General features: G+C 37.4%; 1 long non-coding RNA gene across 1 annotated transcript; it reads left to right on the top strand.

Annotated features, from left to right (window-relative positions):
* The first annotated feature begins 4 nt into the window (after window positions 1–4).
* On the top strand, window positions 5–10,022 carry LOC106901130. Its single transcript, XR_001414249.1, has 3 exons — window positions 5–119; window positions 5,921–6,091; window positions 9,536–10,022. It is a non-coding gene; the product is annotated as an uncharacterized LOC106901130 (long non-coding RNA).
* The last annotated feature ends 14,291 nt before the right edge of the window (window positions 10,023–24,313 follow it).

Below are 24,313 nucleotides of genomic sequence, written 5' to 3'. Positions count from 1 at the left end.
GGGACCCAATCCATTGCTTTTTGACGTCAATAAGACTGTGGCTCTTTCAAGGACGTGCATTTATCTTGTCAATGTGGTCTAACCAACCAGCCTTGCTTCTCTGCTCTGATCTCTCACAGGTGAGGAAGGTGGGTGGGAAGTGTCATCACCTAAATGTTGTGAAATCTAAGTCGTCAGATGCTTCTCGATATTCTTATGCATATTTGGGCACTGATCCCTGTTAATCAGTGGTGCATACAGTCTCGGGGAAGTTGCTGTTATGTGCATCCATGTGTGGCTTGTAGAGGTACTTGGCACCAGCCCAATGGCACACAGGGTTAGACCACCTTGATGACAAGTGTAAAGCAGCATAAAAACCAGAGCAGTCAAACTGTAAGATGGGTTAAGGGACATCCTGTGGAGGATATATATTTGTTTTATTGGATTACATGATATGTGTCTTTTTGCAGTTTCTGTGGAAAATATACAGGAAAGCTCCAATAATTTTTACAAGCATAACATAAACCCCACTGATATGCATATGGAGGGAACTCTGGCATTGGAGTGATTTTGTTGCTACAACTGTTCACAAAGTTGCTCCTCTTGACTGAGCTGACAATTTAATAGACAATCTATAAGGGAACAAAATAGCATGGGAAAAGTGACTCAAAGGGAGACACTTCTAACTTTTGAAGAGAAAACGTTGGTACAGCAAAGGCATGAGAAACCAAAGGTTGAAGAAGCTGTTTTTAAACAAAACAGGGTTTCCTAACAGGAGAAGGGGGTTCCCTGTGGAAGAAACGAGGTTTGGCTGGAAAACTTGACCTCTCATAACTGTTTTTGTGGGTGGAATCACAGGAATGCACTTAAGATGGGCAGCTGCATGGGCTGTTAGGAAAGTCTCTCTCTTCTGCAAATGCTTTATAACCCCTAAAATAATTTACTCCTGTTGCTGTGAGAAAGGCTGTACATAGCACTGATCACAGGCTTCTGAAGGGAGAGTTACCAATGTCCAAATTCATGGAACAAAGTGAGTGCCAGTGTATCCATGCAGGCTTGCACCTTTGATTGGGGAATGGGAATGTGAGGCTTTTGTAGCTTCAATGAAAAGCAGAAGTATGACGACCAGATTAGTCTAAGGTGGAAATGTGGTAAAAGACATGCTCAAAAGCAGTAAGTGCTTTTATTTGTATCACAGTTTTTCTCCCTTCTGAATTCTTACTTCCTCTAAAAGCTCAGAGAGAAAAGATTTATTTATTTTTTCATTTAAATTCTGCAATGTATTCTGTTGTCACTGCTGTCCTCCTACAGTCTTAAGGGGCTTCAGGGAGTGCTGTGCTTTTTGGTCAAGCAGACTTAGCAAAAAGGAGAGAACGTGGGTAAAATAGATGAGTTTCAAGAGAGCAGACATATACATCAGAAATTGATGCCAAAATGGCAATACTATAGGCCATATTGAAGGATCTTTTTGTCTGTTGTCCAGATTTGGAAGGATCTCACTGCTGGTTCCTTCTGCCACAGTGAAGGCTGTGTGTCATTTGACAAGTAATGTGGAAAAGTAGGGAGGGAGACACACCTGCCATGAGAACTTGGCTTTTTGCAGAAGCAGAGATAAGTATGGGGAGATGTATTCAATTAGATTTTAATGCATCTGAAAGGTTACTTCAGGGACAAGCTGGCCCTTCTTCTGTGTGCATTGGTACACACGCCAAGGGTCCATTCGTGCTCTTAATATAAGTGCCGTATGTATTGATTGCCTGAAAACACACTTCCCTCAGTTTCCCCCTAGCTCAGCATTGTGAATTTCTTCTCCTTTTTCTGGACTGGATGAGTAGGAAGGTTTAATTTAGACATTGCTACAGCGGGAAGAGGTTTGGTCTGAACTGCTCTCATGGCCATCTCCATCCTCAGAGGTTCTGTTCTCTAGTAGCATTGGCCCAAGCTTTTCTCATTCTGTGCCCTCATACTGTTTTGAATGCAATGTGGTATTGCTGAGTCACTTGAGTGAACAAAAGAAAAGCTGATGAATAAGAGCTCTCTCTTGCACATATGTGCAAACATGTTTTCAGAGTGCTGCTGTGGTTGAGGCAGAAGGGAGGCCATTTCACCACTCCTGTGGGCCCTGTGCAAAGCTGCGTGAAGCTGATGGGAAGATGTGTCTTCAAGCTGGGCCCAGTATACATAAAAGACTAAATAATTGCTTTTGGAATGCTAAAAATAGCTAAAATATTCGTATTGTCTCTTTCCATCTTGTGATAATAAGTTTTATCTCTCCTTCTAGATGCTTTAAATTTCTACATGAATGCAAAAGGAAAAATCCTTAGTCCAGATGTTTGGATAGGACTTAGAAAAAATCTCCCTTGGCATTCCAATAATTCTGTTTTGTAACCAGTGTTGGTCTAGGAAAGTAAGGATTATCTTGGGCAATTCAAGTGTGACAAGACGAGCTGTGACTGGAAAGCTGCCTGGCAGAAAAGGACCTGGGGGTTCTAATTGACAAGCGGCTGAATATGAGCCGGCAGTGTGCCCAGGTGGCCAAGAAAGCCAATGGCATCCTGGCTTGTATTAGAAATAGTGTGACCAGCAGAAGTAGGGAGGTGATTGTGCCCCTGTACTCATCACTGGTTAGACCACCCCATGAGTATTGTGCCCAGTTTTGGGCACCTCAATACAAGAGTGATATCAAGGTGCTGGAGCGAGTGCAGAGAAGGGCAAGGAAGCTGGTGAAGGGCCTGTAGAATAGATCTCATGAAGAGTAATTGAGGGAGTTGGGGCTATTTAGTTTGAGGAAGAGGAGACTGAGGGGAGACCTCATCAGTCTCTACAACTACTTGAAAGGACATTGTAAAGAGGTCGGTGCTGGTCTCTTCTCACAGGTAATTAGCGATAGAACAAGAGAGAATGGCTTCAAGCTGCAACAGGGTAGGTTTAGACTAGACATTAGGAAACAATTCTTCACAGAAAGAGTGGTCAGATACTGGGATAGGCTGCCCAGGGAGGAGGTTGAGTCACCACCCCTGGATGTGTTTAAGAGTCGTTTCGACTAAGTGTTGGGGGATATGGTGTAGGGGAGAACTTTGCAGAGTAGGGTTGCTGGTTGGACTCGATGATCCCAAGGGTCTTTTCTAACCTGAACGATTCTGTGATTTTATGATTCTATGAATCTAATTATTGGGAAAAAAAAAAAAAGACTACTAAAATACAAGGGAATCAGTAAATGGTGGTGATTTGAAAATCCAGTAGATGCAGCTTCAGTGGGCCTGTTGTAATGCAAAAGCTTAGCTGAGAGTTTCAAATGGGTGAGAAGTGAGAATTCTGTGAAGCAAACATTGCTTCTAAACAGAGCCCATGTATGAGTGTTGTGGTGCCAGGAGCACCATTTGGTTTTGGGTACCACAATTGCGCTGTAATTCTCTGATAAAATCTTTGCTTTTCAATAAGTGTTATTTTAATTTTTTTAAGATATGCTTATATGTTAGTAGCACAACGAGGTGTATTTTGAAATACATTCTACCTCATAAAAAAATGAATCTTATTTATAGAGATTGTGAAGATTATGAAGGCTGCTGTGAAGATTTAATTCTGGGGGAAAAGCTTTAGAAATACCTATAAAATAGAAAACCTTTCTGTTTTTCATCAGCTTTTCTATGGAAATTAATTTTACAGAATATCAAATTAGATGCTGTTTGTTTAACTACTTGAACTGTAGGGGTTACATGCCAGATAAAGAAAAGTGTTTTGAATATAAAATAGTTCAAAATTAAGTCATTTTAAAATGAGAATGAATACTGTGAGAAAAGCTCAGTCCCCTTCAGCTCTGATTAGTGACTGTGTGATACTTAAAGGGGTAGACTTGAATATTAATATGGCTGATGTGTCCTATCTTAAATCTATTCTATATAAATTAGAATTAGACGTACAGCATAAATCACATCTGATTCTGTCATTTTGCAACATGTTCTGGTGGTGTGGTGTTTTGTTTGGTTTGGGTTTTTTTTTGTGTGTCTGTGTATTGTGTATATTGTTTTGTTTTTAACTTCAGCATTAGCAGTGTTGTGATTTAAATTATGCTTCATTCCGAATGAAATTAGAGGACCTTATCTGGACGTTGATTGTAGTTTTGCTGATTTCTGTTTAGGACCACGTAGTCTACAGACACTATAGCCTCTTATTTTCCTGTCAACAAGCAGAAGAAAAAACACTGGATTCTCACATGTGATGAAAGACTGGAAGGGAAAGACAGAGAGGAAGAGACCAGAAAGTAAAATGGCAGATAGGGGAAGAGAGTGGTGAAATGCAGGTGAATTTCTGTGCATTTATGCAGCACAAACTGGGACTTATGCAGCAACGTGACAAAAATGTCAATTATGACCATATCACTGCTACATAACTAAAAGGAAATGCCTGCTCAGCTCCTATGTTTCTTGTTATATAGCAATATATTGTATTCACAGTGTCGTGATTTCATTTGTGTTATCAAGACTGAATTATGGTAAAGTCATAATTACAAATAAATTACAAAGAAACAAAAAAAAAGTTCATATTTGCTCTCAGACCTATCTGGCCATCAGTGTCTCACTTGACAGTTGAAAGCAGTTAGAAAACACCATACAGTTTTGGGGCTTTTTTGATATTAGACTTTTAGTAGGGGTTATGGTGTATATTCATATCAGTTAATAATACAACAGGCACAAAATGTATCTTAAAGACCTGATTTTAAAATGTTGGTTTCAATCAGCTCTTTTTTTTTCTTTCATTATTAATATTGATTAAAGATTCTGTGAATTTTTCTCCATTCTGTTTAAATTTCTTCTACACCTAGTAATTGTATTAAATCAGTAAGAACCTTCCTTTCTGAATCGTGTCAAGGGGCTTGGTATGATAGGGCATGACGACAGAATTCAGAGCTCACAGACAGACAGAATTCAACTTCTTTCTTTTTGGAAAATGGCTACTATGTTGACTTCCTGAAATACACTAAATAGGAAAAAAAAATGTTTAAGCTCTAAGGATTCCATAGAGTCTATGTGATCAGCATTGGACTGAAATAGAATGGTAATTATTTGCTTAAAACATGTTAATGTATCGGATTCAGTTCTGATAAACTGAAATCTCTTTGCTTCTGAAATGTACTCCTATTTCTGAAATGAGTTAGAAATAGATACAACCTGACATTGGGCACATTCAGAAAAGTATACTGAAAAACTACATTATAGTCTTACAAAGGCCTTATTTGCATGGATATATTGAATATTGTGTTAGCCTTATTCATTGTTTCTCACAATGACCTTTCCAGTTAGAAATTTAGGGAAATATTATGTATTAGTTTTCTGAAAAACTCTTTCTTTAAATTTTCCCTGCACAGAAATCCTTTTAAAATTTAAATATTCCTTCTACATTTTGGGTCATATCAAATTGTAGTTGATTAAAACATTGTTAATTATCAGTAAATTTCTTTTCTCTGAGGAAGCAAAATATGTTTTTTTACAGGTGAAGTTATATTCATATGCCAGAATTTGCAAAAGGGGTTAATCCAACTGAGAATATGTACTGTATTGGTTTTTATCTTGATTTTGTTATTATTAAAAGTTAAAATTAAGAAACAGAAATTGATCTTGAGAATACATTGGCCGGTTAAAACATATTTAAAAAACAACCCACCAAATCCTCACAGTATAATCCAATTAGTCAGCAAAGAAAATCATGACCAGGCAAATTTGCTCATTCCTCCTTGTAAAGTCAAGGGCCTTTGTTGTGTAAGTAACATATTTCATAATCCATAAAGCCTCTGCTTTGTCTTTAGTGTTCTGTTTTGGCTGTATTATGTTACTCATAGGAAAATACAAGAGATATTTTATTGGATGGCAATAACGTAATTTGACTGTTCAGAGAAATTCCTCCTACCCAGTTAACGGATACCTATTTGGCTCCTCTCTTGAAGGATGTTCTTGATGATCTGGGAAAAAAGAAAAGGCCCACTGAAGTTCCTGGCTTCTATGATGTCATGTGGCATTCAACTCTTTAAACTAAATCTGTATAATGAAAGCAAATTTTCCTTTTCAAGAGCCTGGAAATGCATCACTTCACTAAAAAAGTACCTTTTTTGTGTGTGGTAAGAAGAATTAGCTACTCATGTTTCCTCTTTCCTCTGTGTGTGTGTGTATATATATATATATATATATTTACGTAAGGAAACTCTAACTTAAGAGGCTTCTGACCAACTGTGAAATCTCAAGTAACGAGGGAGAGCTGTCATTTCCTGTATTCTGTATTGTTTGCTTTTTTGCCATCAGTCAGAACAGGTCAGTTTTCTAATTACAGGGTAAAAAGTCACGGATACTGCATAAGGCATAAGGAGTTGGAATAAGGAAGAAATCAAAACCTGTCAGTATGCATTTCTATATCAGTGGCAGGAGTGGCTTTTGAAATGCTGAGCGCAATATTGTATCAACCTGTTTCACACAAAAATGTTGGAGAAAATATAAAAATAATCTGGGCATGAAAAACATTTTTAAAAGGTGAAATTAAAAAATGCTGAAATTTCTTGTCTTCAGAAAGATGATTTTGATAGTTCTTGTTAGCCTTTTTTTCATAACAGCATATTCAGTAAACCAGTAAGGTGATAAATTCCAAATGTTTGAAAGACTTCTTCCAGAGTGCTGCTGTGGTAGAGTACGGAAAATAAATTAAATGCATAAAATGGGATGTAGTGGGAAATAGTTAACAAAGCTTTTCAGCTTTTGAAGAGGGAAACGTAATTCTCACTTTGAATTTTAGACTATTTTTTTATCAAGTTCTTTGCCAAATTATCTTAAGAAAAAACCCAAGAAAGTGTACCTAGATGACTTTCTATATGAGGGCAGGCTGAACAGGCTGGAACTTTTAAGCATAAAAGAGCTACATATGTGGGAAGTGCAGTGACAGAGGTGAATACAAAGATGATTGCTGCAAAAGGGATAAATAGGGACTAGCTGTTCACCATCTTCTATAAGAACCAGGGGAATCCAGTGTAATTATGAGCTAGTAGGCTTAGACAGGAGAAAAAAAAAAAACCACCCAGCAGGTTTTTTTCCCCTGGAAGTACAGAATTTAAACTGTGGAATGCATCTCTACTATTTTCAGAAGGTCAAAAGTACAAACTGATTTAAAAGAGATTGGAAAATCAACAGAGAACTGGTTAATGAGTAGCTGTTAAAGACAATGGCGTGGACACAACCTGTGACTGAGGAAATAGTATCCTCATTTACTTAATGACAGGTATTTTGCATGTTCCTGATTCTAGCAGCTGTGGAGATGGGTTACATACTGGATGGACTAATGTTCTGATCTGTGGTTGCATTTTCTGGATTCCCCGTTTGTATATGGCTATATGGACAAAAATCCTCATTTTAATCTTTTTTTCTAGAGCTTAACAAAGACCCAAAATCACTTGCTTAGTATATATCCCTGTAAGGTACTTAGCATAAAATATAGGTTGCTGTGCAGTTTGTTGGTACCTGTTTTCTACTTGATAAAGGTGCATTGCAACATCAAGACCAAAGTCATGTGTTTTGCTGTGCTACAGGGTGGGTACAATAAAATTAACAACTGTTCTTAGGGTGTGATGAGGAGGAATGGTTTGAAAAGTCAGCTTTCTGTATCTTAAGGGGCACTTACATTAAGGTTTCTAGTGGCGATTACACTCCAGTTACATCCTGCCTAGCTGCTGTTGATTGCATTACTGAATGACGATTGAACCTCTGGAAGTGTTATAATGTATGTACTGCTGGTGCATGATACGTGGTAGAAAGCAATATCCTTCTATATCCCAGTTCAGGACTGAAGAAATAAATGGACTGTGTGGTTTTGAGTAATTACTTGCACTCTGTTCATGAATCTAGATCTCTGCAATTTATTTAAACATAAACAACTCTCAGATTCCCTCCAACACTTTGGTTTTTCTCTTCAAAATTCTTTGGCAGAAGAATGTATTCTCCCCTATTGCAACTGATCAGTTGCTTGTCAACCTATCTAACCTGTCATTTTCTGAGAGCCTGGTTGGGTAGCAGTCAAAATAGCAGCCTGTTGTTTGGGGGCTCCTGCACACTGGGCTACAAAATAAAGGAAAGGTCCAGTTTATATCCATTATGTTATATTTTTTGACTAATAGTATTTTGCTTTATTTGAATATTTATTAAATTTTTTAAAATGTATTTATTTACACGTAAAAACTAAAAGCGATAATCAGGCAATTAATATATATTCAAGTGCAACAGTCTGAAAAAGTACCTATTATAAAGTATAAGTGTTATCTAGTATAGAAAAAAAAAAATAATAAAATAATTGTGTCTTCACAAAAATACCAGATTGTGAGATTTTGGTGAATTTATACTTTTGAAGAATCTAAAAGCTTAAGGAGTCACTGCTGGATACACGTAGCAAATAATGCAGTTATCTGCTACGTATGACTTCAATTTAGCAGCAGAGCCAAAGATTATGGGGTTTGTACACTTGTATCAGCAGAACACTTAGACTTACTCTAAATTTTCAGCACATACTTATATTTCATTGACTTCTGAGCTGAAAGTGAAGCATATGCCACTGTGGTTGGCTGAATAGTGGTGGACCCTGGGACACTTGAATGCTTTTGTGCACTTAGGCCTAATCAAAAAGTGTATCTGCAATGTAGGGTGTCTCTAGCACAGTCAAATGTGTTATCGGTTTGACAGATCTCAAATTCGACTTGTTCTTAGTATAGCAGTGTGTTTTTGCTGGAGCAGTCTGCTTTGACTTGTAGAGTTTTATGATTGATTGCATAAGGACTGTCTTGTATGCCTTTCTTCTTAAAAAGAAAAACCAAACAAATTAAAAAAAACCCACTCAACAACCCAAAGGAGAAAGAACAAGTGCTGCATAACTCTTAAGGGAAAAGCTGTGCTTTGTTCCAAGGTTAAAAAGGAAAATTGAAACAAAAGAAGGATAATAAAATGTAGGCTGTTCAGGTAAAATGAAGTCACTTTTCCTCTATGATGAAGAAGATACCTACCGTCTAGCACACACAGTCTGAAGAAGACATAATAACTAATAATTTATCAGTACCTGGTTTATTAGGATAAAGCTGCAGCTAAAGATATGTGTATAATAGAAGCTTCAAAAGCTGTAAATCTAGTGTGATAAATGATTCAAAGTACAACACATTAGCTTAGATTTTAATGTTTGTAAAATGAATGAAACAATACATCTATATGCCAAAGCCATATTATCATAAACGTATTTGCCAAAATATAAGACATAAATTGCACTTAAATTTAGTAATCTGTGATGGTATGCTTGAATGTATCTTCGTGATTAAATGTGAACAATTGCTCCTTTAAGGTAAAGGTCTGTGTATGTGTGATTAATCAGATTGAAATGACAGGGCGGACAGCTCGTGCCATGCCTAGTTATCAGAATGATTGATTTTAGTCGATGCTGCTGGATGAAAAAATATCTGTTAATAACTACAGCTGCAAAACTCCTGATGTCACTGATAGCACAAATCACTTCTCACATTCTGTATTATCTGGCTCATTTGCAGATATGGAGTATACAAACTGATCCGTTGGAACGCAAAATTATAACGTACAGATTTATGCAAGAGGGATGACTGCAAAGTGCGTTGCATGAGTAGTGTAAGAAGCTGAAAATTGCTGCTGTTGTAGCTGTCATAGACATGTTATTTTCTTTGGTATGTGTGGAGTTTTTGCTGTCAGGCTTTTATCCTGCAGATTGTTTGTGCTGCACCTCTCTTCCTGCTTAAAATAGAAAATCAGTCACTGAACCTGGATACTATTAAGTGTTCTTAGAATAGTTCTTAACTAACTTGGTTGATTTGTGCTTTCTGATGAAAGAACATTTGGTTGTTTATTGCAGGCTCTGAACAAACATGTTCTTCCAAAATCAACAAATAAAATTACATATTGCATTGCATCAACAGAATTGTTTACCGTACAGATATTCCTTGCCATATAATATTTATCTGTTTAGTTGGTATGTTTTTATTTTGAAAGATCTGGAGTTTATCTTCATCAAACATTGTGTCTTGCCTGCATTTTGCAGGGGTTGATAGGGAACGTGGGTGTCTTATGGACCTCAGAGGAGGAGACAGACAACAAATAATCTGATTTGTTTGGTAGGATGTGCTGTTCTTGCATTCTCTCTGTTTACTACTGCATGTAAGAGTCTGCCATGCCCATTTGTACTGCTTCCTTTTCTCCTCTTTTCCCTTCTGTTCAAGATGCTTAGCATCCAAAGGTGGAATAAGATTCATTTTTTCCCAGCCTCTCATGCCCGTAAACTCCAGAATGAACACAGATCTGAGAGAAGTGCAAATTCTTTTGCATCAGTGTTAACTGCTTCTCCCTTGCCCCCAGTAATTCACCTCCCTTGTTGTTCTAAATCCAGCCTCTTACCCAGCCTTTCTTCACTAGCTTTTTTTCTGCCATTCCACGCTGGCCCAAAACAACACATTTCACATACCTCCAGACACAAAAATCTTTGCAGGTTCTCATAACCCCCCTGTCCCTCCAGAATTCACAAATGCATCCGTTTTCAAGAAGCACATACAGTGGTGGTCTGAAATGCTGGGATTCTTGCTTTCCAGGAGGGATAAAATTGTCCTTTGCTCTTTCAAGCTTCTCCTTTCTGCTTAGTAGGTAAGTTTTTAAACTTCAGAAATATTTATATTAAAAAAAACCCAACAGACTTGTTGAATGAATATGCTGTTTCATCATGCTGCTGTTTAATTATAGCTGGTATTCTGCAGAAGACCAGTGTGGTCATAGTGTTACCAGTTAGCCTCAACATTTTATGGATGTAAATTGTAGGGGAAAAAATGTTAAGTTACAAGAAAGCAGAGATGATTCTTGCATAATAGGATATTAAAGCATTACTGTCATTATTATTTGTTCTCATTTCTCCAGAGGACCCCGGTCTTGATTATGATTCTGTTGCGGTAAGTGCCTCTATCAATCACAGGGAGATCAAGTCCTTGCCTGAAGATGTGCATATAAAGACACCCCATACAGCAGCATGCCCTGAAGGAGCTTGATGGTAATTTCATAGGTGCCAAATATATTAATGTGAGTTCAGGTAGACTGGCATGTTTCTGAAGTCTGAGATATTTCAAGATTAAATCATTTATTTATTTATTTATTTTAATTATTGCTGTGATTCTCCCAGGAATTACTGTGATGCAGAAAGAAAAGACTTTCCTGCCTTTCAGATCTGCAACTTTCTGAACTTTGAATGGAAGGATAACATGGCATATATGAATATGAATTTATATAATTATTTTCATCATTGAAGTATTTTTTATAAACATTAACAAATAACCCTCAACAACATCTCTGTGGATATTGCCCTTTCGTATGTTGAGAAGGGATGCGTGGGAATTCTGTGTTAGATGCTTTCATCAAAGGAATAGAAAACTCAGGGTGAATCCTTGCCACTAGTGCAGTTTGCTTAGGAACTTACTGAGGAATTGTCCCTTAATCTAAAAGTCATAACATTTTAAATAACAAAGTTTTACTATTCGGAATGGACCCAGTTACCCTCTTAGCAGCCAATAATTTTGAAATGCTGTTGGCTACAGATATTCATAAATTACCTTCCCTCACCTTTCCTTTCATACAAATAATGAACATTGCACTACGCTGCTAATATGCTTTCATCTCCTGTTCAAGCAAAAGAGTAAGAGTTGCCTTTGAGCATGCTCATCTGCATGGTGTTCCTGAGTTCATGGTTTGATTTGTTTGCAGATAACAGCAGCGAGAACCGAGAAGATATGTTTTAAATGCTGCCGGTTGTTTTTGTGTGCAAGAAGAATCCCAGCCGTGAAGGAATCTGAACTAGGAGGAGGAGACAGAAGTTCTTGGCTGCACTCTTTTACTAACATCAGTAAGCCATTGCTTTGTCCATAAGATTGAGTGAAGATGCACCACCTAAGGAATTTTAGATAGAAGGTCACAGTTTGGCACCGAGTACGGCGCATACAAACGTGTCAGTTCCATTTCACAGGGCATCCGCTCCGTCTCCAGGCAGGGCTGCAGGACTCTTCATGTATAAATAAATAACCTGCTTTAAGACAGATTATGTTCCTTGGATATCAATCACTGGTAAATATCGTGTTTCTACTCACGATGTAAGAATACTAAATGGAAACTCATGAAGATTTCAGATTGCCATTATATTTACAGTCCTGGGGCTTACTGCTGAGAATTATTGGATGCCTTTGCCACTGAGTATGGGCTGCAAGCTGCAGTGGGATACTCATTCCTGGCTTGCCTCTCAGACTTTCAAATCAACATTAATCTTGTTTCCTACAACCCTACCTCTGCATCACCGTAAATAATGCAGAAAGCTACCAGATCTTCACCAGTTGGGCTCAGTGAAGAAATAAAACCCCAAACCCAATCTTTCCTGATTCCTTATCTGGGAAATGGTTTGGACCACAGCATTGTCGGGATTGTGTGATTACAGGGACTGAATGCATTGGGGTAGAAGTGGGGGAAATATGAAAAAAAAAGCTTGACGTGTGGAGTGCCTTCTGGTAACTGCACGATGAAAGGGGCAAATCATTTAATTTACCATCCTCCTGCCTGACCATCAGCTATTTTTCTGTAAGCAGTCAGACAGACCCCATTTCCAGCTGCAAATAACACTTCCCTCGATGTGCTGGTGTCAAGAGGCAGGGTTCGTTCAATCCTGGATTATTGCCATCTTTCTGTGACAGTGACACCAATTTCTTTGCAGCCTGGTTGTATGTTTCACTCACCAGCCCTTCATCTCCACTGGCTGAAACAAAGGTGAGAGATTGTTTACAAAATTCAGGAATTCTGTGCTGGAGACTGTCAGTGTTTTGAAAGAAGCCATAGTTGTGTATTCTGAGTCTACACTGAAATTTTTCAATATGAGTGCAGCTGCTATTTTGTTCCTTATGAATTTGGGCTTATTAAAAGATAATTCCATGCATGCTTCAATCTTTTTATCTTATTCTGTTCCATTCTATTTATTCTTAAAGGAGAAAAATACAGTGAGAATATATAGATTTTCTTTGTCCTTATTTAGTGTATCAACAGATTAGCTTGTGATCATTTTTAATGAACTGTGAGGATAAAAAGGAACTCAAAGCTTGCTAAACACTCTCTATTTTTAATCATTATTGGTAGAAGTGAATGCATAATGCTAGGTAGATATTTGTTACCCTTTTCCTTCTTTACACAATTGCTCTTATTTTGGGGTTGGATTTTTTTTAGTTCTGCAACATCCTTGTTTAATAACGAAAGGATTATCGCAAACAAAAGAGTAGCCCAGCCATGGAACAGTGTCAGCAGAGCCAAAACCATCTCAGCCAAAATGGCAAATAAGAGGGGTACACAGCACTTCATTTAACTGGTTTTATGCAGGTACCCTGGAAGTAGGCCTAAGGAGGTTATCTAGCCAAGCTGGTAAGAGAATCATCGTGAATTGGAGTAGCTAGCTTTATCCTTAATGAGCTTTAATACAGAATGGTAGAATTCAGGCTGACCAAAATTCAGATGTGTGCTGAGGGATGATTATTTTCAACTGGCATATAAGGAATATGATATTTTTTTTTTAAGTCCTCTTTTAATTCTATTTTGAGTTAGTGCCACAAAAAAATTCATTTCAGTGTGTCTCTTCGTGACAAGAAGTTGTGTTTTTCTGCACTAATGTTCTACTTCATACAACATGGTTAGCACACCATGGGCTTTGTGACAGAGGGCCTCCTGAATTTTCTGAGAAGCTGGCTTCAGTGTGAGGGAAAGCTTACTATTTTGCTATTAGTTTGTATCACAGGGTAAACAGTTTCCAGATAAGAAGTGCTTTGGCTTACCACAAAAAGGTACAGCATTTTGAAATGTAGAAATTGGAAGCTTATTTTTACTACTTCTATGAAATGGTCGCCTAGGAGAAAGTGCTTTATGAACTAAGAAAGGGGTGTAGAGACTTTTTAGAGGTATATTCAACCAATTTGGAGTCTCTTAAATTATCTTAGGTATTTTCAAGCATTTTTTTTTCAGTGGATTCATATATCAGACAGTATTTCTGACAATCTATTTTATGCTTCATTGACCACAGGGTTTGAAATTCTAGTCCATATTGGCACAGTAGTGCCAAATTTGTAGTGATAAATGGATAACTTTTTTATTTTAAATAGGTCTCTGGTGTTTAATTTGAGATCTGTGATTTTTTTTTCGGTTCATTACTTCTGCTATTTTTCTGTCTAGGAAAAAGTGATCAAAATAGACAGAGGGATCAAGGTGGAATATTGCTTTAGACTTCTCCATATAAAGAAAAAGAGGAAGAAATGGATTGCCCACGGAAAGGTAAATGTACTCATACCACGTGTTCATTTTGCTTTAACACACACACAAAAAAAATAATTTTCTGACTTTTTTTTAGGGACAAATGAAAGATCATATTTTTCATGGTGATAGTTTTTCCTATACCAGCACTGTTACCCTTGGGAATCTATTTAAAATGTGTAACCCATGATTCATAATTGGGTAGTATGGTTGCTAATGCTATTTTCATAAGCAGAGATTTTTTTATTTAGGTATACCACAAATTAAATTTCTTGAATTTTAACAGAGTGTTCATGTTGCTAAATTATAACCCCTTATACTAAAAGCGATAATACCTCCTATCATTATTTGGGTGTGTTGTACTGTGCAATTATAAGGAGGAGGAAGCTGAGGAGATTAAACACTGAGCAAAGGTTTCTATTTTAGCATGTTCTCTATTATTCTTTATCCTTTTACAACAAACCACATCTCATAAATGGGTCCTGAATCCAAAGAGGTAGTCATAGTGTTTACCTAATTCTACAGAAATTTACATTTTATATTACTCATGTAAGATTTTCCTGATATCAGTCTTTAAAATTGTGTATATTTTTTTCATATTTTCCTCATCCTAAACCTCTCCTCATATCCTCATTTCAAAACTGAAATATTTGATTAAATTCTAATAAAAATGTTTTTATAGTTGCCTACATAAAATCTTTCAGACCACCATTGAATAATCTCAATACTTTGTGTAAAATAAATAGTTTTGCTGATTATCAGATATGTCAGGTGTACACTACACCTTAGAGAATGAAATCTGTGTAGTCTACACATACAACATGGTGTCATTTGCTTGAATAGGAGTTTGAAGTCTTCAGAGGACAATGATTTTTATATAAAAATAATAATGTAAAAAAATGAAAAGGTGCAAAACTTGTTGGCCAAGTATCTTGTTATGTAACTGCTTCTGCTACTGTAACCTGGATTTTGAAAATCTTTATATTACTTTATGTATTCATATTTTATATCTAAATAGAATATGATTCATATTGTTACCTGTTTTTTCTTCAAATTCTTATATTTTCCTATGCTGTAGTAGCTGAGACAGTCCATCTTTTGTATAGGCTACAATTAAATAGAGAGGACACAGAGTGAGATTACAGTATATCAAGAGGGGGAAGAAGGGAGTTGCCTACCTGAGGCCAATGGCTTGAGAGAGCTGAACAGTATTACGTTATATCTATATGCAATGCAGAAAAGTAACTATCCTTAAACTGGCAATGAAGTGCTTGCTTCTGAAACTGGTGAGTGACAATTTAAAGGTATAACGTGATGAGGAACAGTACTAATTTTGCTTTCCCTTATCTATTTGGGTCTGTGGCTTTTACACACTTATGTGGATTACATTTCCCCGTGTATATTTTGGGTTGTGAACTATTCAAGTTCCGGGGGTTTTGTGCGTATCAAACTTATGTGTGTGTATTTTCACAAGGAAAATCCATTTGGCATGTGGTTTTGTTTTCAATTTTCCAAGAACCCATAATAGTGCTCTGTGGTTTTTTTGGGGTTTAAGCTTCCTTTCACAGAGGTTTCAAAAATCTGATTGTTTCTAGAAATGCTAAACTCTTATGTTATAGTACAAACAGAAGATCTGTTGGTTAAGAAATGAAATGTTTCAACTGGTGCATATTTATGTGCATGTGTGTATATATATATATATGTATATATGCATATTAGTATGTATGCATGTATTCAACATATTTATGCATTCAATATATCACATGTATATATACGTCTTCATATATGTAAAATATAGTTTTATGTATATAATACTTATATCATGAATAAGTGATAAATATAATACTTATATCATGAAATGTGATAACGAGACATGTTAGAACTCCAATGGAGATTCCAGAGTGCCCAGGTGAATTTTTGTCTTTAAAATTTTTGTCTTTAAAATTCCGGTGGAAGAACTACTCTTTCACCATTTTCTTTATTGTCAAAATTTCAGGAAAGCTGTTTTCCACTAAAAGGAAGATCAAGGAGAAAACAGAAGTAGTTCAACACAAAATCTTCTCCTTGGGATTTTTTGACAGGGCTTACTGTTGGTTTTCAGCAGGCTGTGCATTTGAGGAGATGTTGGCTTGTATGCCAAGGTGCACTGAGTGTACTTACCACACTAAGCTATTGAAATCATAAAATACGTCTACTACTGTTTAGACTTGAGATCACTATCCTGCACCCAGATTTGGTGGATTTTGGCCAGCAAGTTAATAGAATCACTGTATCTGGAAAAAATGTGATCTCATTAAGCCTTATTTCTTCAGAAATCAGGCCAAAGCAGTGTTAAAAGACAAAAAGATACAGTGCTCATAATAAGGAAATGTAGAACCACGTTCAGTATTTAGATCAGTGTTTTTGAAGAGAACTACAGCTTTTTCTTGGAGTGGGAGTGGGGATTGATTACTGGCTGATCTCATCTATAATTCGTTGGTCTTCTTCATTTACTTTGATACCTGTGAATTTGTAACATAAGTGATGACACTTTAAAACAAAATGCTTCTCCTCCTCTTCTTTTTCTCACTGGTTTTCTTTAACTTAAACTGTGTTGGCAGAAAGGAGTTGGAAGGAAGGGAGTTTGGACAAATTTATCTCTTTCGTAAGGAAAGTCATTCTTGGGAAAGAGAAAAGGCAAGGAAAAGCTTCTAATGTTTTAGCATGCATTAGAATATTAAAAGACAATTATCACAATTAAATAAACAATTCTGGCTTCTAAGTAACGTGCCAGTTTTAAAAAACAAAGTATTCCTTGTGTCTTACTTGAGAGATATAAATCAAATTGCCTACTAAAACCAGGAAATGCAAAAGTACTTCTTTTATTTATCATGCCATGTTTTTTTTTTCTTACTGAAAATGTAGGTTAGTTTGAGATTTAAAATCCTTAATTTTCTACCGTCTGTCTTTACTTGAATGTCCTTTGTTTGTTATGTGCAGTCAAAGAAGCATAAGTATAAGCTTCCATGCTGTGCATATATATAACTCCTCTAGCAACTGGCAAGAATTAAAACACGGCATTAGCTGTGATAGCTGCATTAGCTGGAATGGTTTACCCGGGATACATTAACTAATAAACTTGTATCTATTTAAGAAAGATCTAATTAGGATACTTTTGTTATATAAACCAAAACGCATTGTTTATTATAATAAAACCTACATAAAATAATGAATAGAACATCTTCTGTTTTATAATTTCATTCAAATAAGATGACTTAAAGGTAATTTCTACGTTTTAAGCATTTAGTTCATGGCATTCCCTAGCAATTCACTCACTATAATGATTCAAATGTTTGCCATTATTAAGAAACATTTAATGTAAGATTAGATCAGCCATAAATATTTTATAGGGAGAAAATACATTCTTTCAGGTGCTTTCCAATGTCTTTATGCCTATAATTCTGTGCATCTGCATACAAATAAAAGGGATGCTCTATTAGCATATTGCACTCCTGATGCATCCTTCTATTTTGCGTTGAGTCAGTCTCAAATCACTCTGAATATTGCTTCAATCTTGCTTCCAAAGTCAGCTAGGTAAACTTTGGGTGGACTTGCCTTCTCTCTCCCTGCCACTGTCATCTCAACAGCTTTTAGAGTGAAGTTATGGCAGTTCCCAGGTGTCTGAAGGGACCATTTGCATTATGGTTTGTGCCTGACACTGGGAGGGACGGGTCCTGCAGCCTCCTTGTTTTAACAGGCTGGGGACGACGATACCCCCTCCACGTATATACACTGTGTTGGTTTCTTTGCTCATGAATAACTGAAGTGTTATGATGTCTAAATGATGGTGTGGGGTTTTGAAGGGCTGTGGTTTGGAGGTGCTTTTGCACAATACCTTGAATTGCCTTTTGAACCATATCACTGTTGATGGAGTTGGTTTTCCTTCCCAGGGAAGACAAGGTTTGTGCCATGGTAGTCCCATATGAGTAAGGCAGATCAGTCTGTCTAAATCAAGTCAGTGGAGGGGAAAGTGGACAGAAGAAAACTGAATTTCATTTTTTACAGACTGTTGTGGCAGAGTTGATACAAACATATTTTTTTCAATTTTTAGACACATGGTTTAAGAAAATAAAAGTGAGCCTTCTGAGGAAATGAGCCATATTCTACAGGGCTTTACCTCTTTTATCTTCTTTGCCTTTTTTAGTCAAGGAACTGCGTACCGCCTGCTGCTGGTGCATTAGGCCCACAGCCCTCCTGACTACTGCTCTCATTTTTATGACCATAACAGCTGTTCCCAAAGTTTCACTCTCAGGGGCTCATGACATGTATCTAGGTTGTGATTCACCTGCAGCAGTTGAATATCCCATGGGCTGGTGACCCTATTTGTAAGTACGCCCTGTCTTACAGCGCATGGACCCTAACTGAGGAACTGCTGATGTGAACAATGCGCAGGAGTTGGATGTGAGCAACAGCAGCAACTTGGTGTGGAGCTTCCTGGAGAACAGACACAGTTTTACAAAGAAATAGCACACCTTGGAAATGATGCTTGTTAAGGTTAGTCTGCTGTGTGCTAAAGCACTGTTTTTCACTATAGAAGTTTAATAAGCTTGAAGGAAGCATAGTGTCTGCTCTGCAGCCTGCCTGCTCCATTTATTCTCTTGCTCTCTGAAGACAAAACAGTGCTGGGTGTATGCTCTGTTGTGATTATACGTTAAGCAAATTTCTTTCAATGACTTAAAATAGATGTAATACTAGTCGCTAAAGAGAGGAGAATAGTATTTCACAGCACCATTTAAAACTGCTGAAATTAACGTTAATTTTTTTAAAAGCTTGTTTTCTAGTTTAGGTCTGTCCTCTGTTTTCTGCAACGTTTTGTGCATCTATAAATTCTGTCAAGTCTGTTTTTGTTGACAGGCAGTATTGTTCTTCATCTGGAAGTTTGATTTGCTTTCTATGAGATTCCTTGATATATCGTACGGGTGCAGTTATAACTTAAGCTTGAAAAATCCCATCCTCCAAATGCATGTAATTGAAGATGCTATAAATCATCAATGGGGATATTCCTATATATACTGTTTTTTCTGTCTTTGGAGAGGGCTTGTACTGGTGGAATAAACGTGAGAAGCTGCGTATTAGATTGGATCACTGAAATCTTCCTTGGAATTTGCCATTTTTCAATGTCCACAAAACTCAGGTGCAGAGTTGTTAACTTCCTTGAACGTTTCGTTTCCTCTGTGATTACCTTAAAAATCTGTGTGATCCACGTGCTACCACATGGGTGCTGGGGCAACAGCATTCCTTTTAACAATTAACACAATTGTTAATGATACGGGACTAAAATAATAAAAAAAAAAAATATTTCTCTTCTTGTGTAGAATATGGGATTCTTATGCTTTTACCGTAGTTCTCACTGTATACTTTGCAACAACTTTTTTTAAAAAAAATTATTTTCCTTCAGCTATGCATTCCCCTTAGTCGTCCATACTAATGCAAGTAGCAGTCCCCATTCAATGCATAGAAGGCTATTATTAAGTTGTGTACTAATGAATGCCGCCTTTGCTTTTTTTCATTCTGCTTTTTTTGGCAAACAGGAATTGGAAAGAAAGAGAGAATAGGCTGGCAATATCCTTTCTTGCTGTTTAATGAAAAATCATTACAAAGTCAACTGTATGACATAATTTATTTCTTTTCAGCACATACAAAAGAAATACAAAGTTGTTTACAATACCACCATTTTACCATTTACTTCCTTTTTTCTCACTACTAGATAGAGCATTTCTTATGTGAAAAGACCATTTCTCTTCTTCATACATCTTGTAAAAATAATAAAAGCGATTAGTTCCTTGAGCACTGGTGCTAATGAAATCTCTTCTACTGATTTGATCTCGTGGCTAATTTTACCTTGGGGCCTTGGAAAGATACAAACACCAATTGAAACTTTTCATGGGTCTTGTGCCTGAGCTCTTTCACATGGTGGCTTCTCTGGTGCCTACATTCATGCCACAGCCTTACCCTCTTTTGGGGTGTGAGTTGGAGGTCTCTCCCTTTCACCAGAAGTCTCTTTTGACAATACCTATGGGAGCAGTGTGTTTAACTTCTCCATCCCCAAGTTAGATTTCAGCAAAACTAACAGTTCAGAAAGTGATGAATGAGGGTAGTAAGCAGGCTGACAGAGCAGATAGTATTGACTGCATAAACCTGTTTAGCTATGAAACTTGCTTAAAAAAGCGATAAAAATTAAATGTAACCTCTAATGTTTCCTTGTCATGTGGTATAGGAAGTGGGAATCACTCATAGTAAGTTATAGTTCCAAGGAAAATGTATGCTGTTATGATAAGTGTGATATAAATAGGTGGGCAGGCTGGCTTTCACTGCTGCCTATTACTAAGTAATTGTACCGCCCCAGATTGGCTGTACTGTAGTGATTCATAGAAAACTTCTTGTAATGAATGAGCAAAATTCTGGTGGAACTTGGACACTGATAGTATAGCTTGTTTTTAAATCACTTATTTGTTTCTTTTAGTGATACAGTAGAAGCTGAACCTAAAGCAAGAGCAGAAGTCTCATCCCTTTTTCCTTCAAATTCTTTTGGAAAGAACAGAATATTTGACTCATTTTATAAAGGTATGACGATGCAGGTGTTTTCTCTCTGGTTGCAATCCCCATCTTAATTATTTAGAAAAACTGGGGAGATATCTGTTTTTATGTGTTGTTTGAGCCGAGCCAGAAGTTGGAGGCTAGGAGTCTAGTCATCTGTGGTGATGCTTGTCTGCATTATGTAAGACAAACAAATAAAACTGGGAGAGCTCATAACATTTGGATTAGTTTTTCTAATAAAGGTAAATTTTTTTTGACACTCTGAAGTCAGGAAATGAAAAAGTGAATGTTCTCATGGTAACACCAGCTCAGCTGCTTTAGACAAATAGATTTTTAAAAAATGTTTTTTGGTGATTTCTAATGCTCATTATATTACCATTTGTTTTGCTCTGCATGGAAGAAATTGCCTTTCTTGCAAGGTATACATTGCCTCCTGTACGCTGTCAATAGCTAAACAGTGCTAATGGCAATGATTAAAGGATGGGATGCACAGCTTGGCTAAGTTCAATTAGTAGAAGTAGCTTTTCATTTCCTGAGTCTTGATTGTCGATGATATTGATGTAACCTTAATTTTAACTGTGTATATGTTTTGAAATGTAAATACAAAACAGCACATCTGAAAAGTCATCAAGCGTGAGTGAAATATGCTAGATTGTATCCCTCCTATGCAAAACACAAAAAGCAAAGAAATCAGCAGCTAAGTCATTCAATATTCTGTGCTTCACTCAGGTCTGCACCTCAGCCTTATCACACACAGCTCACCTATCTTTACCCTTCTATGCAACAGTCCTTTTTTTCATCACTCACATCAAATTATGATTTACCAACATACTTAATAGAAATTACAGAGCTGAAGTTTATAAACCAAAACTGTCGCTCGGTTCAACTATGTTCTGTGTATTTCTGCTTGTGACTTGTGCTGGCTGGTGCAAAGCTAGACTGCGAGCTCACGCAGCAGGGCTTTTTAAAGTGCGTCTCTAGATTTTTCTGCACTTTTTGAGGACTGAAGATGTGTCTTCAGCATTGAGTGTGCTGCCCTCTGCTGCTGCGTCTGCTTCTTGTTGTAGCTTCTGCTCACGGTGAACATCCTTGACCCAGGCCAGGAACCTTGTTGAGAGACCAGGGCTGGTGGAGGTGAGGTGAAGCCAGGACCAGTGGGTGGGGATCAGCGAGACACAGGTGTACCTACAGCATAGCACAGGAAAGGGCCAAGGACTGGAGCTGAAATACAGCTCCTGAGCTAAGGGGCAGAGGCAGGTTTGTTTCTTGCAGCTCTTTTTCCAGCAGCCAGTCCAAGGTTATCCAGTGGCACCATTATCAGAGCTAGCCTTGAGCACAGGCATCTACAGCCCAGGACAGGTGGGAGGAAAGGCTGTGGGGTGCCTCTGTACCTCACTCAGGGCTCTGATGTAACCTATCTCTACAGAGAGTGTGTATCTATGTAAATAGATACTGCCTTTTCTGCTGAGAAATAGTGTGGCAATGGAACCAGGGCACATGGAATTGGCACAAGTGGAGAATTTTTCCCAGGAACATTTGATTCTATCAGCCACCTTTGAAACCCATACAGTGAGACTTCTGTCACCAGCAGAGCAAGCGTGGATCTGAGCATTGCAGATCTGATGGCAATTCTGATCTTAGTGACTAATGCTGTCAGGGGAAAGGGAAGAGGTGATGCCTTGTGTGGGATACTTGAAACTAGAGGTGAAAGCAAAACTGAGCTGGAGAAGAGTCAACTTCTGAGAATGCCTTAAGATTCTCGAGTCTTGTAACAGTCTTATTATAACTCTAAAACTTCTGCTTGTATTACAAAAGAAAACCTCCCATCCAATATTTGACAATTTTGCTGCTCCCTGAAACAGTAAATTTTCCTCTCCTGTCTTAGGCTTCATGAACTGTAATAAACAGCCTGAATATTTCACCTTTCTTTTGTCATCTGTTTTCTGTAGGAGTTGGGAAGCTGTGTCATTTAACATATGGAGTGATTAATTGAGAGACCTTACTTCCTTCCCTCATGGATATGAAGGCCAACAGTAGCTAATTGAGGAGGAGGAGACCTGTATTTGTTGATTTTTGTTAAAGGGTGCCAGAAAGGGGAGAGAAGTGTTTTTCTCCTTTGATTCCATTGGAAAAAGAATAGCAAACAGACAGTGATGTAGCATTATTAATGTTGCTTATGGAAGAGAATATATTTCAACAAAGTGATTCCAAAGGATGAAAGAAGGTTGTCTAATTGAAGGTCAAGCTGTTAAAAAATGTGCCCTTGGGACTCTTTTTGTCCCCCAAGTTTATCAGGTGGGATGGTTACTTTTGATTCCTTTCAATATTCTTAATGTGATCCATCTTATTTCCTGAAACTGAGCTAAAGATGTGAATTTCCCTTTTTAAACCAGACAAAATATTAGAAAAGGACAGATCTAGAACTGTTATTTGGGTATCTTTCAGTATGTGAGGAGGACCCCTGCAGTGTTATATTCAGGGACATTTATTCACTGTCTTTTTATTCTTTTCTCAAAGATCTAAATTTCAGTTGTCAAAACTTTCTCCTTTCAGATGTAGCAATGGAAAACTTTAAAGCCAAGGGAATAACCTTTGACTTGAATTTAAATGCATGTCTCCAGGGATTATAAACTCAATCAGACTATTTTCTACCCTACGGATTCTGCAAGTAAAACAATATAATTTAGAAATTATTTTCAGAGCAGCCTTCCCCGATCTGCCACCGTGTACATGCAGAGCAGGGGAAGAGATGTCACTATTCCAAACAAAAAGTTACAGCTCTTTGTGATGACATTCACTTGCATTAATCCTTCTTTTTGACTCTACATCAGTTTGCAAGTCTTTGGCAACTGCTGCTCATTTCCATCTTTCTTGTATACTGAGTTACTCATAACTGTCTTGCTTTTGTGATAAACACATTAGCTACAGCTTTCATGGTAAACACTTTGGCTACAACTTTCCTTCCTTTGCTTTGGCTGGTGTGATTTAGAATTCTTGAAGTGTTTTTCCATTTCAGAGGAGGAGGTCTCAGTGAAAACAGAGACAAGTCATTCCAAATTCACGCTGCATGGCTATTTTATTGGCTGTTGGTACTCTGAGGAGCTGTAACAAAATGGGTGTATGTGTGTATATATATCTTTGTGTAATATAGATACATGGTTATAGTTCTGGTTATGGCCTGCAAGTGCCCACACCTAGACACACACCACTTCTCTGTGGTGGCATTCTTAATTCATGAGGTGCAGCTTTTCTCCCACACGAGGTTTCTGGAACCATGACCATTCATAAAGATCATTAAACATTAAGGAATGAAGAGACCCATATCCTTGTAGGCATTTATTATCATTTTGGTTTCAACAATATTGTGCATACGTTGTGTTCACGTCAGGAAAAGGCCTTCTGTAGCGTTAGCT

This window comes from Calidris pugnax, unplaced genomic scaffold (assembly GCF_001431845.1).
Source record: "Calidris pugnax isolate Ruff unplaced genomic scaffold, ASM143184v1 scaffold44, whole genome shotgun sequence".
In the NCBI taxonomy this organism is placed as follows: Eukaryota; Metazoa; Chordata; class Aves; order Charadriiformes; family Scolopacidae; genus Calidris; species Calidris pugnax.
Note: the sequence above shows the minus strand (reverse complement) of the source record. Positions and strands in the feature narration are given on the sequence as shown.